Here is a 16569-nt window from a genome sequence, read left to right on the forward strand (position 1 = left end):
CACATACAGAAACAAAAGGGATTTTCTAAAGCAAAAGTAAGCTCTGAGTATCAGACAAATCAACTAATTAATTTCATCAAAAAAGTAGCATCAAGTTCTGAAAAACATTTCATTTACTTTTTTAAACAATATCTTCAATAATTTTACAGAATTTGAATTTTCTGTTTGTCCTTTTGGCATTCAAGAGTAAAATCAATATCACCTAGTTTTTCAGATACCATTTGGAAATTAAGCATCTAGAATATTCACACGCGCTTATCCATTCAAGAGAAAAACGTGTTTCTCTGAGTCACTCTTCATGGAAATCTTTCTAAAATGTACTATACGTAGTTTTGCCCTCTTATAAAATATTGAACATAGTTTGGCGTCTGGTTGAAGACTTGGGGTCATAAATGTCCTGGGAGGTATTATAGTTCTCCTCCTTCAGTGGCAAATTGCTAATTGTCACTTCTAGTCCTGCCACAACATTTGTCATAGGGGGTTGTCCAGCTCCCTTCTGGAAAACATAATAGCCAATCACAACTGTTGAATAAAAGTTAGTTACTCACTGAATGAGGGGCCTACGGGCAAAGCACAGGGCTCTCACGCTGAAGGTCTGTGACTGCTCTTACTGGTTTGAGAGCCCTTTTGCAATATGTTCCATGCAGGATCATGTTCTAGAGGGAAGGTTAAGTTTGTCAGGCAAATGGCCTCCAGAAAAGCATTTAAAATAGTTTTGTAAAAAACTAGCCAGATGGGGGAAATGCAAATGAAAACGACAATGCAATACCACTTCACATCCATTAGGATGGCTATAATAAAAAAGAGGAAAAATCGGAGAAATTGGAACCGTCATGCATTGCCGGTGAGAATGTAAAATAATGCAGCTGCTATGGAAAACAGTCTGACAGTTCCTCAAAATGTTAAACAGTTACCACATAACCTAGCACTTCTCCGCCCAGGAATATACCAAGAAGAATTGAAAGCAGGGTCTAGAAGAGATATTTGTGCACTTATGTTCACAGCACTATTCACGACAGCCAAGAGGCGGAAACAACCCAAGGGTCCATGAAGAGATGAATGGTTACACAAAATGTGATATATACACAAAGTGGAATATTATTCTACCATTAAAAGGAACCAAGTACTGATACATGCTACAACATGAATAAACCTCAAAATCATCATACAAAGTAAAAGAAGCCAGTCACAAGGCGACATACTGTATGGTTCCATTCACATTAAATATCCAGAGTAGGCAAACCCACAGAGTCAAAAAGCAGATTAGCGGTTATAAGGGTCTGGGGGAAGTGAGAAGGCAGGGGAACTACTTAATGGGTATGAGGTCTTCTTTGGGGGTGACAAAAATATTCTAGGAACAGATAGTGGTGAGAGTTGCACAATTTTTTGAATACACTAGAACCCATTCACTAAATCGAACACTTTAAATGGGTCAATTGGATAGTACGTGACTTATATACCAATAAAGCTATTATATTTTTTAGAAGAGACAACAAAAGCCTCATGAGTGATGGAATTAACCACCCCAATCTTTCTTAGATTCTCCTTAGACACAAATTCTTCTAAGTAATGTTGCTAAGTTGAATTTCAAGAGTAAATTAGTTTCCATAGTGTAACTGACTTAGTCTATTATGGAAAGTAAAAGAGTACTTTCTTCGAGTTTGGAAGTTTATATTTAAAAACGTATTCAAATTTAATCCTACAACTAAATCATAGAGGCTGCCTGTATACATTTGAAAGAAAAATAATCAAAAAGGAATACATATTTATAGATATTATTTGCTCAGAACATAAACCGTGAGGGTCTGGATAAAGATTTTTTTGCAGAGATCCATCAAGTATAGAAACAGATAATAAAAAATAATTTTTTGAACTTTGAACTTTTACAAATGAAAAATGCAAACAGGAATTGGACTCTGGCCAGGCATTTTATGTAAGATAAGGGGAATGAGAGAAGGATTTTTTTTTTTTACATAAGCCTGTAACCTCTGATGGGACGTTAACCAATTCCTTATAACAGTTCTAGCCAGTACATGTCTTCCTTCAGACTGGCACTATTTTTGGAGCTGGCATAGAAGCAGCTAGGTGCAACAACTAAAGGGAGCTGGTACGACGATGGAGAGAAGTTCCCTCATGCAGCTCTGCTCATCTGACTGTGCATAAAAGACAGGGAGGTGATCCATTTTTCCCTGTGTTTTAAAGAAGATCAACTCTGTTTGGGGGACAATACAACTTTATCTTCTCTACCTTAGACGTGAGTAATAGGAATACAATTGTGCTTTTTATGATTTCTAGTTCTCTAATGTAGAACAATGAAAAGTCACCATTTCGTAGGACATGTGTACTTGTTACTATTCGTAGTTCACAAGTGCCTTTAATTCACTGATCTCTGGAGCTCTAAAAAATATTCTAAAGCATGGTTGATAACCCAAAAATGCTGGTGAAGGAAGTGAAGCTCAAAGAGGTTAAATTACTTATCTGAAGTTACAAAGCCTTAAGTGATAGAGCAACAACTCAACGCAAGATCCTCTGACTCCAAATCCCAAGCATGGCTCCCGGCAGAGAAATGTAGTAGCGATCCTTTCTTATCTCTTATCTCTCTTGGGAATCTTTAACAAGGAAAGCCAACCATTTTTGTGTAGTACTTATGATTCTTTCTCAAAATTACTTCCACGCCTATTGTATCACCATCTTCATAATATCCTCGAGTTGTGCTGCATCAACATTTATCCAGCATCTACGATGTGCCAGGCACTGTTCCAGATGTTGAACAAGACTAAGGTTCCTGCTGTTGTGGAACTTCCTATGCTCATTTAAATAGAGAACAAACCTAAGGCACAGAAGTGAAATGTTTATGAGAGTTTAGGAAGGGCTGGACGCAGACACTAGGTTTTCTGACTTCAACACAGGCCTCTAATTTGCCATGGATAGTACACCAAGCACTACAACTTAAGAACACTTTTAAAGACACACTCAAACACTATTGCATAGAAATGAGTCACCAAAAGAAATATCTTAGAATTACACCAAGTCTTACTGCTCTCAGGATTCCTCTTGGAAAGGGTACTACCGTTCCCATTTTGCAGATAGAGAAACAGAGGTGGGAAGAGGTGAAGCAATTTAACTTGCACAATGTCGTGTATCTAGTAGGTGATAAAGCCATAGTTCAAAACTAGGCAGTCTGAGTCCAGAGCCCACCCTCTTAACCATGTCACAATACTGTGTCTCTCTTATGACACGTATCACATTCTTCTTCATTATAGGCCCTTAACTTTCCTCCCTTATTAGACTGTAAATTCCTTGAAGGTAGAGATCATGTCTTACTTAGTTTTTTGCTGGCTCTATTTTTTCATGGGAAGTTAGAATGCTATAGCCTTCCCCAGGATTCCTATTCTGAAAGATCAAAGATTAAATGAGAATTTAACATCATACCTTCTTTTGTATGAGGCTAGCAAGCAGTTTTGTCAGTTGAGCACCATCTAAGCTGACTGAGCTTTGGTCACCTCTGTCAGTTTCGAGTCTATTGGACCTGTAAAATTGAGTATTTTTTCACAATTCAGCTTTCAAATTGGAATATTAATACCTGGGATTCTTGATATGTAGAGTACTCAGTTTTCATAAGGAATGGTTTATTCCGGCTCATTTGATAGCAGCAAGATCTTTTCCCGGATTTAGAGTAAAAATATGGGATACTCAAATGATTTCTGTCTATATCTTTGCATAATAGGTCAATCTTTGGAATGTTTTTGCCGAACAGTTGGTGTGATGAAACTGCACTGGGAGTGGGGCTGGAGGACATCTCACTTACAGCCACGGGAAGAAACATTCCCTAAGTATTGTTCCTTGAAAAAAACAGTTAATCTTGGCTTTTAATTAATGCTCATCTATAATAATTTTAGATAAGACATAACATAAAGAAAATATAAACGCTTTTATTTTAAAATTACATATACACCAGATTGATTTTTAAGGGCTTCCTTTTAAGAAAGTAGATCATACATTTTTTAAAGACTCACTCCTTTTCCCATGGACGTCTTCTTGAAGTTAAAACAAAAGAAATAAGTATTTTCTACTGATCTAATGGAAATAGTAACTTGTCCCAGAATTGTTTTCAAGGCCACTGCCAGAAGCTACTTTTGCCTCACTTTTCCTACATTTTCCTTGTCTCCTCCTTTCTTTTGCCTTCCCTCCACAAGGTAGCACATAACATAAAAACATTGCCAATGCCTGGTCCAGAAGATCACAAAGATACAATTTGGCACCTAAAGCAATATCTGAAGAGGCATTTCTTTAAATGCATTTATCAACCTCCTGAATAAACAATGAAAACAATGTTTCCTTTCTTTCCATTTTAAGCTTTCCTTACTTCTGTATTACCTTGGAATTTCTTGTGGCCATTTATTTTGGCTCTACGAATATATGACACACCTGCCACACGCTGCTTGGATTGGCAGGCTGACAAGATTTAAAAGCTTTCAAGTTTCGAATTTGCTTCAAGTTCTATTTCCCTCACATGTTTTGGTTAGTGGTCCACCAACATGCATTCTTTAAGGCATGTGAGAGGTGTTCCGCATCGTAGATGGAAACCATGATTTCATAGCCATCCTATGGAAAACTGAGTTTTCTGTCCAAAAAAAAAAAAAGGCTGTAAAAATAAGGATATTTTCCCTATGTGCAGAAATTTTTCTTTAAGTTTCTTTTTTAAAGCTTTGTTGCGTTTTTTTCACAATTATCCAAGGGCAATAAATTTAATATGCCTTTTACAAAAAGCAGGTAAGTCAGGTTATTCCATTTCAAAAAGCAAGTAAAAGATCCACTTCAGTTCATACATACAGTCATAGAAAGAAAAAAGAAAAGTGCTAAAGTGTCTCTTTTGAACATAGCTTTAGCAACCAAGGTGTGGGACTGGTTTTGTTTGTCAGAGGAGGTCATCTCTTTTTGTTAAAGGTATGTTTCTTTTTAAATAATGTACAAAATTATGAGAACTTACTAATAAATGCCATTTAAATATTTCAAACTAATCCAATTTAATATAAAAACAACTTAAAACCTGGATTCTAAACACAGTTCCTATTAAATAACACTGGTTAATTGCTTGCTTTTATGTATGGGACAGAAGTCCCAGTGCCATTAAAAGATCTTCATTCACCAAAAACTGCACTTAAACTTGAAGACAACAGGAACTTAACATATTTGGCAATTCAAGTCCTATAATGCTCAAGCATTTGACGTGAGCAAAATACAAAATGAGTAACAAGCCTCATTGCATTTAATATAAGCAGGGTGAGTTTGCTGAAGATTCAATCAAAAAATATTTATGGGGCATCTAATATGACCTAGGCACTGATCTAGGTTCTGGGGATATAAAGATGAAAAGATGCAATCCCTGTCTTGAGAATCATACATTCAATGGGTTGCCCATGAATGGGGACAGGAGGGGAACAAAAATAAACAAAAATCATATCTATCGTTCATTTTATCCATTTAACAAATCTTTACTATCATTCCCTTAAATTCAAGCAAATGAGGCCTTTAAAAATGTTCATGTGGGAAAATATCAATCAAACACCAAACATTTATTGTATACCAACTATATGCACAGACTTGTGTCACATGCTTCTGGGGAATCAGAAGAGATTTCAAACACTGCCTCTGTACTCAAGAAGCCTCTGTTGAGTTCGGGAGGCAAGAACAATATAATATGAAAGAAAAGCAAACAATGTAGACAAGTAAGAGCAAAATTTAGTAACATTAACAACAAACATGGTGAGAGTTCTGAGAGTTCTGAGAAGAGGATGTCACTGAGGCCTGGTATAGTCAAGAGAATTTACAAAGAGGAGAAAGTAGAGTCGGGCCTTAAAGAATGAGAAGGCCCTACGTGAGACTGCAGGGGCAGAGAGCACTCCTGGAAAGAGGACAAGTGTGAATGAGGGCGAGAAGAGAAGATCAGGCGCCAGTTATCTGTAAGATGGTGAGCAGACCTGGGCTGGCTAGGATGGCAGGTTCATACCGCACAGGAGTGATAATGTGTAGGTAGTTTCTGAAGGACCTTGAAAGTGACTCAAAGAGTATATATTTGTCATAGAGACAGGAGCCTCTCTCACAGATTTTAAGCAGATTAGAAACTTAGTGGCTATAAAAGTAGCATGGTAACAATGATCTGCTCTTGGAAATTTGTTTTATTCAAGGAGCCCACAACACACAGCCTAAGCAAATTTTATGTATCCAACACAGTAGTCTGGAAGAGCTAAAGATGAAAGGGAAGTAGCTGAAGGTCAGAATGTTTTTCTCCAGTTTACGGGCTCTGTGAGGCCAGGACAGGCAGTGATTCAAGTCAGGTGGACACGAAAAGTGGGCAGAGAAACAAACTGAAAATTGCAGTTTCTTGTTTGGATTTTGCTAACTCCCCACTTATCAATGACCCCAGTCATTGAGAACACATAACTCTATTCGTATGTTTTGAACTGACTCAAATACTTTTCAATCATAATCTCTATAATAGAAATTTCTTTCAAGAATGAAGTTGAAATTTCAACAGGATTTTTTTCAGTTAGATTTTGTTACAGAACAAGCTCATGCCAGGAGTTAAATTTAGATAGTCACTTTTAGGCTATAACAGCATCCTGTAAATTCCTGCTACAGGACTTTAACCAGCACCCCAGCGGTTTGAAAGTGTTCACGCTCCTCCCAAAGTGCATATTGAATTAGATTCAAGTGAAGTTTTGGGGCCAATTTACTCACTGATAAGATTTGGTTAAACATTCACTATCCACTAACACACACACACAAATTACAAAACAGTAATCAAAAGTTATCACTAAATGTTGATTTACCCTTTAAATACTTGTAAACAGCCCAAGTAACTCTCTAGTCAAACTTGTGAGTCACATAAGGGTGCTACTTGCTAGAGCATCTAAGTGATTTAATGGTCTAAAGGGATTCATCTACTGTATCTAGTAGGCATCCGCTGAGGGCTTCCTTACCTAAATTCATCACTGGTATTACAGCCAATAAATTCAGATTTTCCACCTCAATACAAAGCCCCTACTCCTTATTAGGAGCACTTATAAAACTAGCAAAAGGATAGAGAAAAAAGCTTTGTGGCTGAAAATGTTGGGAGGGGACCAAAGGTACACTGATTTCAAGGACCAAGTAGTTTAAAATATAAAAGCCAAAATTTCTAGTAGACTTGAAGGGAGTTTTCTGGGAAATTGAATTTTTTGCGCAAGTGTGTACAAGAGTTCCACCCTTTGTGTCTGAAGTTACTGCTGCTAGAGGCATTATTTCACATTTGTATCATACACATGACTAATATATATATTACATATATACATATATACCAATTATACCAATTATTTATACCAATATATACATACATATATACGTATATACCAATTGCCTGGAGTTTTTTGAAAGCTGGTTGCTTTAGTAAAGAGTTAGGAGTGAAGAGTTGGGTGCATAGACAGGACAGACTCTTAAGTTCTACATTGCCCAATCTTCACACGGGCCTGAGAGTATCCTTCCTTAAAGGCCTCTAAAATAAGAATTCCATTTTGCTCTTGAAATTTCAGAGTGATTTATGCTGGATTGGAAATTATATGCCTTTCTTTATAGAAAAATTTAGAGGAAATGTAAAACAAACTGGCTTTTTATCATCTTTTTTCTAAAGATTGGCACCTAGGCTAACAACTGTTGCCAATCTTCCTTTTTTTTTTTAAGGACTGGCACCTGGGCTAACAACTGTTGCCAATCTTTTTTCGTTTCCTTTTTTTCTGCTTTATTTCCCAACCCCCCCCCCCCAGTACATAGTTGTATATCTTAGTTGCAGGTCCTTCTAGTTGTGGGATGTGGGACGCCGCCTCAACGTGGCCTGATGAGCGGTGCCATGTCCGTGCCCAGGATCCGAACCCTGGGCCGCCACAGCGGAGCGCTCAAACTTAACCACTCGGCCACGGAGCCGGCCCTTAACGTCTTTTAATTCAATTTTGGACAAGTAGTCAAGACCCTTGCTAACGTTAATGAAGAGTGTGTTACTATAATACAGTCATTATAAAGTCACCTTCCTGGCCCAGACAGAATAGTTCTCTTCTATCTCTCAAGGTCAAGCTCAACAAGTCTCAAAGGAAAGATTACAAAACCCTCAAAGGAAAAGGGGAGCTGGAAAGAAGAAACGTAATACTGAAATGTAATACTCATCTTCAAATAAGAATAATTCTGTGAGATCTACCAATTTCAACTTTGGTTTGCCTCAATAAATGGGGAAATAGCTTATGTGCCTACTTCTGTAAGGTGTGTCATTTAAATCTAGATTTCACATTTTAAAAAGGAGGGTGTGGAAAATCAAGTCCACATCAAATCTAAAAACACTACAAATAACTACAACTGTGCTCACAACAGAGTTATCAAAGCCAGTGAGGAACAAAGTAACCTATTGATTACTTCAACCTTGAACAGAGGCCCAGAAAGGTTCATCTACCTGGTTAAAATGCCTGAAATTGTTAGTGTACACATGAAGAGCTCATGACCCAATTTCATCATACCTGATATCTTGGCAATCTGTGACCAGAACGGGCAGACAGATTCCCAAATGTTTAACCCAACTGTCCTGATTCATCTAGTTTCTTTCATTGACAACTCATATCCATGTTGGAGCTTAATTCCTGGCTATGGAGGCACTTCATACTACTGAAAACCAGAAGGGCACTCTTTGTAGATTTGAATGCCTAGGGAAGGGCAGTCTCTTGCCTCTGAGATTAGAAGAATTTATGAACCCCTGTGCCTCTCTGTCTTCCATTAATTTCAATGCAACTGCCTTGACACCCTCTTTCAGTTTCAGAGAACACCACCTTCTTTGAACACACGGTTTTGTCCCATCTGCTTCTCTACTGAAGGTTGTCCAAACTTTGGCCTCTGTTTTTCTACAACACTCTACCTGATCCTCTTTAATTTCTAAAACCTTTCAGAATTAGACTCAGCTTACTTGCTTATAACCACCTGACCCTCTTGGCCACAGTCTGTTCCTAGCCAAAACATATATTCTGGCATATTTCTCCTGTTAACCAAATGCGTGGTTTTGGCTTCTCTTTCCCTATTTCTACCTATGAGAACCCATTTCTCCTGCTATCTTCTGGTCAGGATAAACATACATACAAAATTTTCCATTAAAAATATTCTCTATATCAATTTCTAATCAATTGGGATACTGGGAATTTTATTGAGTAAAAATTTCAAGAGTGAGTTTAGGGTTCACAAAATAACAACTAAAACACAATGAGGAGAATAAATTTGCTTTGCTGACCACACGTTACGATGTATTCTAAAGCAGTATCTTTGTTATTAAACAATTGGTATTCCTAGATGTTAATGCTTGTTAACATTTATGGAGCTCTATTCGGTGCCAGACACTGTTAAGTGTTTTATATTCATTATTTCATTCAATCATTCCAATGCCCTATGTAGCAGATAATATTAAGGAGCGATGTTAAACTTTAATTTCAAAACAAAATCTGTCACAAATCTCAATTCTTGACTTGTCATCAAATAGCGGTATTGAGTTTTTCAGTATTTAAAGTTCTCAGATGTCATAATAATAGAGTCGTGGACACTAATTTAAAAATCTCCAGTTTCTCAATTTTCTTCCCAGCTTCCTGTAATTATGACATGAAAGCTCATTACTGCCTATCCATGGAAGCCAGAGGATCCTGAATTGCTTATAATTTTTTGAATACATCTTCTCGTGCGTGTCTGGCAAATAATTTAGAAAATGCTTGACACATTGGGTTTAAAATCACCCTTCAAGAGAACATGTGGCCTAGAAATCTGGCATCCAGCTGGCATGAGGGGAAACATAAGAGCCTTTGGGCATTCTAAATTCCTTCCCCAATAATAAGAATTCTCTATAAAAAATATGATTATCCAAATCAAAGTGACAACTTTGAACCAACATTTAGAAATTATGAAAAAACTATGAAGCTATAACACTGCAGCAAAGTAGCCAGTGCCTTCAAAAACTCCTCTCTGTCTGGAGTATGCAAATCACGAAGAGAAGGAAAATAAAAAAGAGCTCTCCACATGATGGTTTCATGACAAGATCTGAGGAAGAGCCTGAAAAGAAAGGAAGAATTTGAAAATAAAACTCAAGGAAAACGCTGAAATCAAACCAGCAAGGAAGTCCATACACTAAGGTCAGCACAAACAACATGTATGGAAAGTAAGAGGATACCTACAGATTAAGAATCATTCAAAAAATCAATCAGCTTAAATGGTCAAGCAGAAAAGGAGGAGAAGGAGGAGTAACGGCTTAAATATTGAGTTAAAGAGAGCACTTACATTTATACTGAGGTGGATGGAATGTTCATCAAAGCTGATGAAATTCTATACTGTAGTTACTATGCTGTATTCAGCAATTTAAAATCATGTCCGTACACCTTATAGGGGTGATGAAGAAATTAAGGCTAACATAACATCATCTATATCACCAAGTACTAAATGACTTAAATTTAACTGTCATATAATTCAATATATCAATGAAAGAGACCAAAATGCCTTGATTCTATTTTAAATAACAGTATAATCCCACAAAAGATCATAAAGGTTCTCAGCATAATAGAAACTTCTTCAACTCACACTACATAAAACTGAGCTTAAATTCCTTGGGTCAGACTATGGATGGTATTATCAATTACATGTACTACTACACATTCAAGCCCCAAGCAACAAAGCAGCTTTCACATTAGTAGTCACTAAAACAATACAACCTGGGTTATCAGGTTTGCCAAAAAACGAATAAGATGCTTTCATTGAAGGATAGCAATTCTGAGAATTCTAGAATTGCAAGTAATCCTGAAAGATCAAGTGTAGTTCATTACCTTCAGGCAAGTCAATGAAGGACTCTCTAAACCATTCATTGTAAATGGCTCATATCCAATTATTGAACGCATATCAATAATAGTTTTCTATAATTTCTCTTTCATAAATAGATTCCCTGAACAAATATTTTTTAAGGACTAACTTAGGGCCACATAACTAGATGTCAAGGGAATAAACAGCCACAGCCCCTCATGTTTACATTTTATTTTCAAAATTTCCAAAAGATAATCTTAGTGCATAGATGACATGATCTTAGGAATCCAGATGTTATATACCCTTCATTTTTTAAAAACTTATGTTTAAGCCCACAAGGTTACTGATGAATAGCCCAACCATAATATCATAAAGAACCCCTCCATTCCTTGACCATGTTCCTAAGGTGTCTTCTCATTATCTCTTGAGCTGCAATTTTATCTCTCCCAAAAAACATCAAGTCGAGTGACTTTCCTACAGCTCAGCTCTGCCTCTCTCTCAAGGAAGGCTTCTTAAACCTTCATTGCTGGAATATTCTCCAACTGATGCCTCCTCTTCCTCACTCCCAATCACTCCTACATGCACTACAATATGGCTTCCATCTCCACCCTTCTTAAAACTGTCTTAGGTTGAATGACTGCATTCAAGAACAACACCAATTTGAATTAAACATTGCTCGAACTGTAGGTACATTTATGATTACCTCCCCCAGCATAGTACCTGGCACAATTAGGTTCTCAATAAATACTAGATGAGTTGAATACTATATAAATAATAAAGGTGGAAGTATGCATGACATAGTAGTTAATCATTAAAAAATCTCTGATTTGTCAGTTATGTATAGGTAAGAATCCGTATATTTGCAAAAACTGATTTTTTCCTCCACTGGCTCTCCAAATATGTATTAAGTACTGTACTATATACAAGGTATTGGGCATGGTTCCTGTTCCCATGGACTTTAATAGTCTAGCAAACTATTATTTTGATGCCACACACTTAAATCTATTTTTTAAATATATATATTTTAAGGTCGTATAAAATTTTGGAATGTGCATCCTTAGAAAGGGAGAAATCCTACTTGTTCCTCCAAGGCCAGCTTCTCAACTCCAGCAAGCAGAAGGGATCACCAGATTCTCAGAGCACTCTTCAAACAGAACTCTTCACCATGAGCCCATTACATCATAGTTCTGCAGCTATTTCTGTGACAGGACCCAGCCTAGTGCCCATCACTTAGTAGGCTCTCAGTCCCTTTATTTTCATTGCACAGACGGGGAAACTAAGGCCCAGAAAAATGAAGAAAGGTTAGTTGTTCCATAGTGTATAGAATGAGCTTTAGAATCATGAAGACCTGGATTTCAACCTTGGCAAGATATTTAACCCAAAGCACCTCAGTTTGCTAGCAGGATTAAATCATATGACAGATGTGAGTACCCCTGGTGTGAAGTAGGCACTCAGTAAACCAACAATCCCAGTTAATGACATAGAACTGAAATTAGACATGCGAGGTGGGTTGCTAGGAATGTAAAGACAATGAAAAATCATAAATGAGCAAATTACAGTGTTTATTTGATGTTTTTGGCTTGGCTTTAGCCAAAGTGAACATTTAAATAAATGCAGTGTGGAAGAGTGCAAAGGACCTAGATGGAAAAAATTAAAGGACTGCCTTAGGGACAGAAAACAGAGCTGATGTAACAGCATCCTTAGAGACCAAAGTACAACTTACCCAGATATTAGCAACAACAGTTAATTAAATAGGAAAAAGTTTTATATAACCACAATAAAGGTATAGTGCTTCAAGGTGGCAAAAACAAAGAGAATAAATGAAAGCAGTATCTTTCCAGATCTTTAAAAAGAAAACTTAATTTAAAAATAATAAAGTCTCATGAAAAATTGGAAACTTTAAATAACTAGATGCTTACTTATTAGAACAAAAGAGAGAAAAAATTAAATGTCCCTGCATTTTTTAAAAAAAACTATGAAAGATATCTCACTGTAGCATAGTGGTTGAGAATACGATTTTGGAGCCAGAAGGCTTTGTTCATAATCCCACCTTTCACCTACTAGTTGAAAGACCTTGGGCAAGTTACCTAAAATGATCTGTACTTTAGTTCCCTCATCTATAAAATGGTGCCAATAATAGTATCTATCTAATAGGATTGTTTTGTAGATTGAAACATGTAAATATTTACAAAGCACTTAGAACACTGCTTGGCACAAAATAAGCACTAATTAAGTGCTTCTGAAATAAATCACCGATCTCATCTTTTTCAATATGGAAATAAGAATCTGACAAAGCTCATCCCATTACTTTATAATGACTAAAAACTTTTTTAAATGTTTTGCTATATATTTACTCTGAACCCATCAAGTTCCATATCTAAATACTTAAAAAACGAGGAACTCTGGAGATGAACAAGAAAAAGTAAAGGTAAGCAGTTGACTTCTTTACTGTTTCACTAGAAGGATCTATAGGTGAAAACTATAGTCATTTTGATAGTGCCATCGAGTGGATTCTGACTCCTAGTGACCCTGTGTACAGCAGGGTGGAACCCTGCCCAGTCTTTTTTGCGCCATCCTCTCCCCTTCCAGTGCTATGGAAGTGGGTGGCCAGGTCCTTCTTCCTAGTCTGGAAGCTCCACTGAAACCTGTCCACCATGGGGGACCCTGCTGGTATTTGAAATACAAGTGGCATAGCTTTCAGTATCACAGCAACATGCAACCATCACAGTGTGAACCATGGTATAGTTCTCTGACCAGGAAATGAACCCAGGCCGCAGTACTCTGAATCTTAACTAGACCACCAGGCCCAGCTATAGAGAGGCACAATTTAGCTCAGTACAGTGAAGGGCCGGCTCACAGCTTGAGCTGTCCAACAGTGCGCTGGAGTGCTTCACTAGGTGGTGCACTACTCTCTCCCGGGTTTCTATCACATTGCATGGGAAACTGGACTAGAAACATCAAAGTCACCATACAAGGCTAAGATGCCACAAGTCAGTAACTTTCTGTTACAGTATCAGAGAGGAAGTGCATTGGTAACTTGTGTGCTATGTGCATAGCACTGCATTTGGTCTTTGGGTGACACAAAATGCATATAAGACAGATTCTCTTCTCTCAAAGAGTTTATAATGTAGTTGGGGAAGATAATCTCACATCCCACAATTATTAGAGGTAGCATAGGAGTAAGTTCTGAATGTCACTTGGTTTATAACCACAAACTCCTAGAAATATAGAATGACAAGCTGTGCTCTCTTAGAATACTCTCTCTTGTCCAAAGGTAATATGTCTTGTAAATCACAATGACTGTATTTACGTGAATGAAAGAAATAACCACCACTGGGTTCCTGCTTTCGTTTAATGTGAATATGAAAGTGTTATATCTATCAATGTCTCCCAAATGCAAAGCACTACATTGACAGCAACAGGTCCAGGAAATGCAGGAAAGAAAAAGAACGAAACTATACATTTCCTTATGCATAAAAATCTGTGCTTTTTATTGGTAGTTGAGTTGTTCAGTCATGAACTCAAGCACACCTGAAGCTAAGATGCATTCCTCTCATTTTTGCTTTAATAGGAGCCTGAGTCACAGACTCACAATGTGGGCAATGATGATCTACAGGCCAATTCTCTCCTTTTTCAGACATGACAACAGGACTGTAAAAGATAAATGACTTGGTCACAGTTACAAAGAGAGTTAGTGACAGTGAGTACAAGAGCTCAGTTCTAATAACCAGAGTTGAATATTTTGTTCTACACCTTTAAGAAGTTTTCATCTCAATCTGTCTCTCTTTCTCTTCATATTTAAACTGTTTTCATGGCATGAGAATACGTGTGATCATAAGAACTGAAGCCACTATGTCTCTACTTAACACCATTCTATTTATGTGAATGAGAAGTTGAAATAAAAGGTTTCAAAGGTTCAGAAGAAATAGAGAAATGGCCTTTTTTTTTTTTTTTACAAAGCAGACAATAAAACTGCCAAGAACCTGCTGGAGAAGTTAATAGATAATCTTTACTATTTCATGCAAATTAGCTTTGCAAGAACATCAAAGGCCAAAAGAAAGCAGGAGTTAGAATGAGTGACAGAAGCTGGCAGCTACCTGGTGGAAGAGAGACCACCATGGGATTTTTCAGAGACCAAAGGAAGATACAGCCACATATCTAGATGTGTATATTATACTGCTGGGAACCAGTGTGTGGGGGGAGGGAGGGTGTGCACACATGGTGTGTGTGTGTGTATGTGTATGCATGTGTGGTTGGAGGAAGGGATAGAATCTTATGACTGCTGGCTAAAAAGGAGCTAAACCTAGTGAGACATTGTATTCAATGCATGACACAGTTCATTCCTATATAAAAAGCGCCAAGAAATAATACTTCACCTGAAACCTAAAGCAGTCAGACTCTAGTCATTTAGGGTAATCAGAACTAGCAGCAAAACAATTAACTAGTGTAGTAGAAGAGGCAGGTATAAGCAGAGAGCCTACAGGAAGCTGTTTATAGGCATATGGCCCAGAGCTTCTTAAAATGCAAAGTATTTGGAGTGAAAGGAAGAGAAAAGTTCTTAAAGGAAAAACCAAAGAAAGCATATGAGGTTATTAATAACAAAGGTTGGTGGGAAAAAGGTACTCATAATTATGCACTTCGATTTCTTTAAATATTATTAAAATTGTGTATCAACCTATAACTGGCAACTTATTAAACATTTATATTGACCATTTTAATAAAGAATTAATTTTCATAGGAAAAAACCTGATTCATTCAGTTGTATAAACTTACTTTCACTGTTATCCACACGTGAAAAACCCAAATGGTTACAATTTACAACCAGGCACCACCTAGTGGCAGCTATCAGAATTGCAAGCATAGTGTGTAAGGCCAGCTTTGCAAGCATAATTTAAGAAATATGTATCCATAAAATGTCACCAAATAACTAAACCCATGTCCAGGAATGTTGTCCTTAAGGCATTAATTTATATCTAATAATGAGACAAAGATTTAATTAGCTTTACTGTATGTTGCTTTTTAAGACCAAAAATGTATTGAAAACGTTTCTACCAAAAGCTGTTTCTAGTAACCCCTATTTTAAAAAAAATTCACCCAGTATTTTCATTAATTGAACCTATTTTATGTGATCTACTAATTTTTGACAATTATGTGCTTTATCTTTTCATAAAACTGATGAAGAAAAGCTATTTCTTCTCATGCATCAACGTTTATGTTCATAATCTCCTGCCACATTGTTCTCTTCTTATCCCTTAAAAAAATTTCAGCCAACATCTTTTAGGTAGAGTGATGGCTGAACCTTTGTTTAATTTACTACATTCCTGGACATCAATTCTTATTAAGATAAATAGAAGCTGTTGGGGTTTAACCTCAATATGAATTGACCCTAGGCTATGATGGGGGTATTTTTTTTCTCATACTTAATCTCTGGAAAATTCATATTTTATTTTTCCTAATGATCAAATGCAGATAAAGTTCCTATTGGCCATGAGTTTCCAACAGTTGAGTTCCACTTAATTAACACTGCACCATATTTGAGAAAATATATCAACAACCCCCAGTAAAAGGAAAAATATGGTCCTACAATGTAAATCCAAAATTAAATATATATATTTTTTAAGATTTTATTTTTTTCCTTTTTCTCCCCAAAGCCCCCCAGTACATAGTTGTATATTCTTCGTTGTGGGTCCTTCTAGTTGTGGCATGTGGGACACTGCCTCAGCGTGG

General features: G+C 36.9%; 1 protein-coding gene across 33 annotated transcripts in view; it reads right to left on the reverse strand.

Annotated features, from left to right (window-relative positions):
• Positions 1–16569, reverse strand: part of MBNL3 (muscleblind like splicing regulator 3) — a 152168-nt gene that overhangs the window by 105026 nt on the left and 30573 nt on the right. For 2 of the 33 annotated variants that reach the window (XM_070503068.1, XM_070503086.1), the window contains exon 2: positions 3433–3529. The exons of the other annotated variants lie outside the window; for them this stretch is intronic. The gene's annotated coding sequence lies outside the window, so the exon portion shown is untranslated. The remainder of the gene's footprint in view (positions 1–3432; positions 3530–16569) is intronic. 33 annotated transcript variants of the gene reach the window in all.

This window comes from Equus asinus, chromosome X (genome assembly GCF_041296235.1).
Source record: "Equus asinus isolate D_3611 breed Donkey chromosome X, EquAss-T2T_v2, whole genome shotgun sequence".
NCBI classification, from domain to species: domain Eukaryota; kingdom Metazoa; phylum Chordata; class Mammalia; order Perissodactyla; family Equidae; genus Equus; species Equus asinus.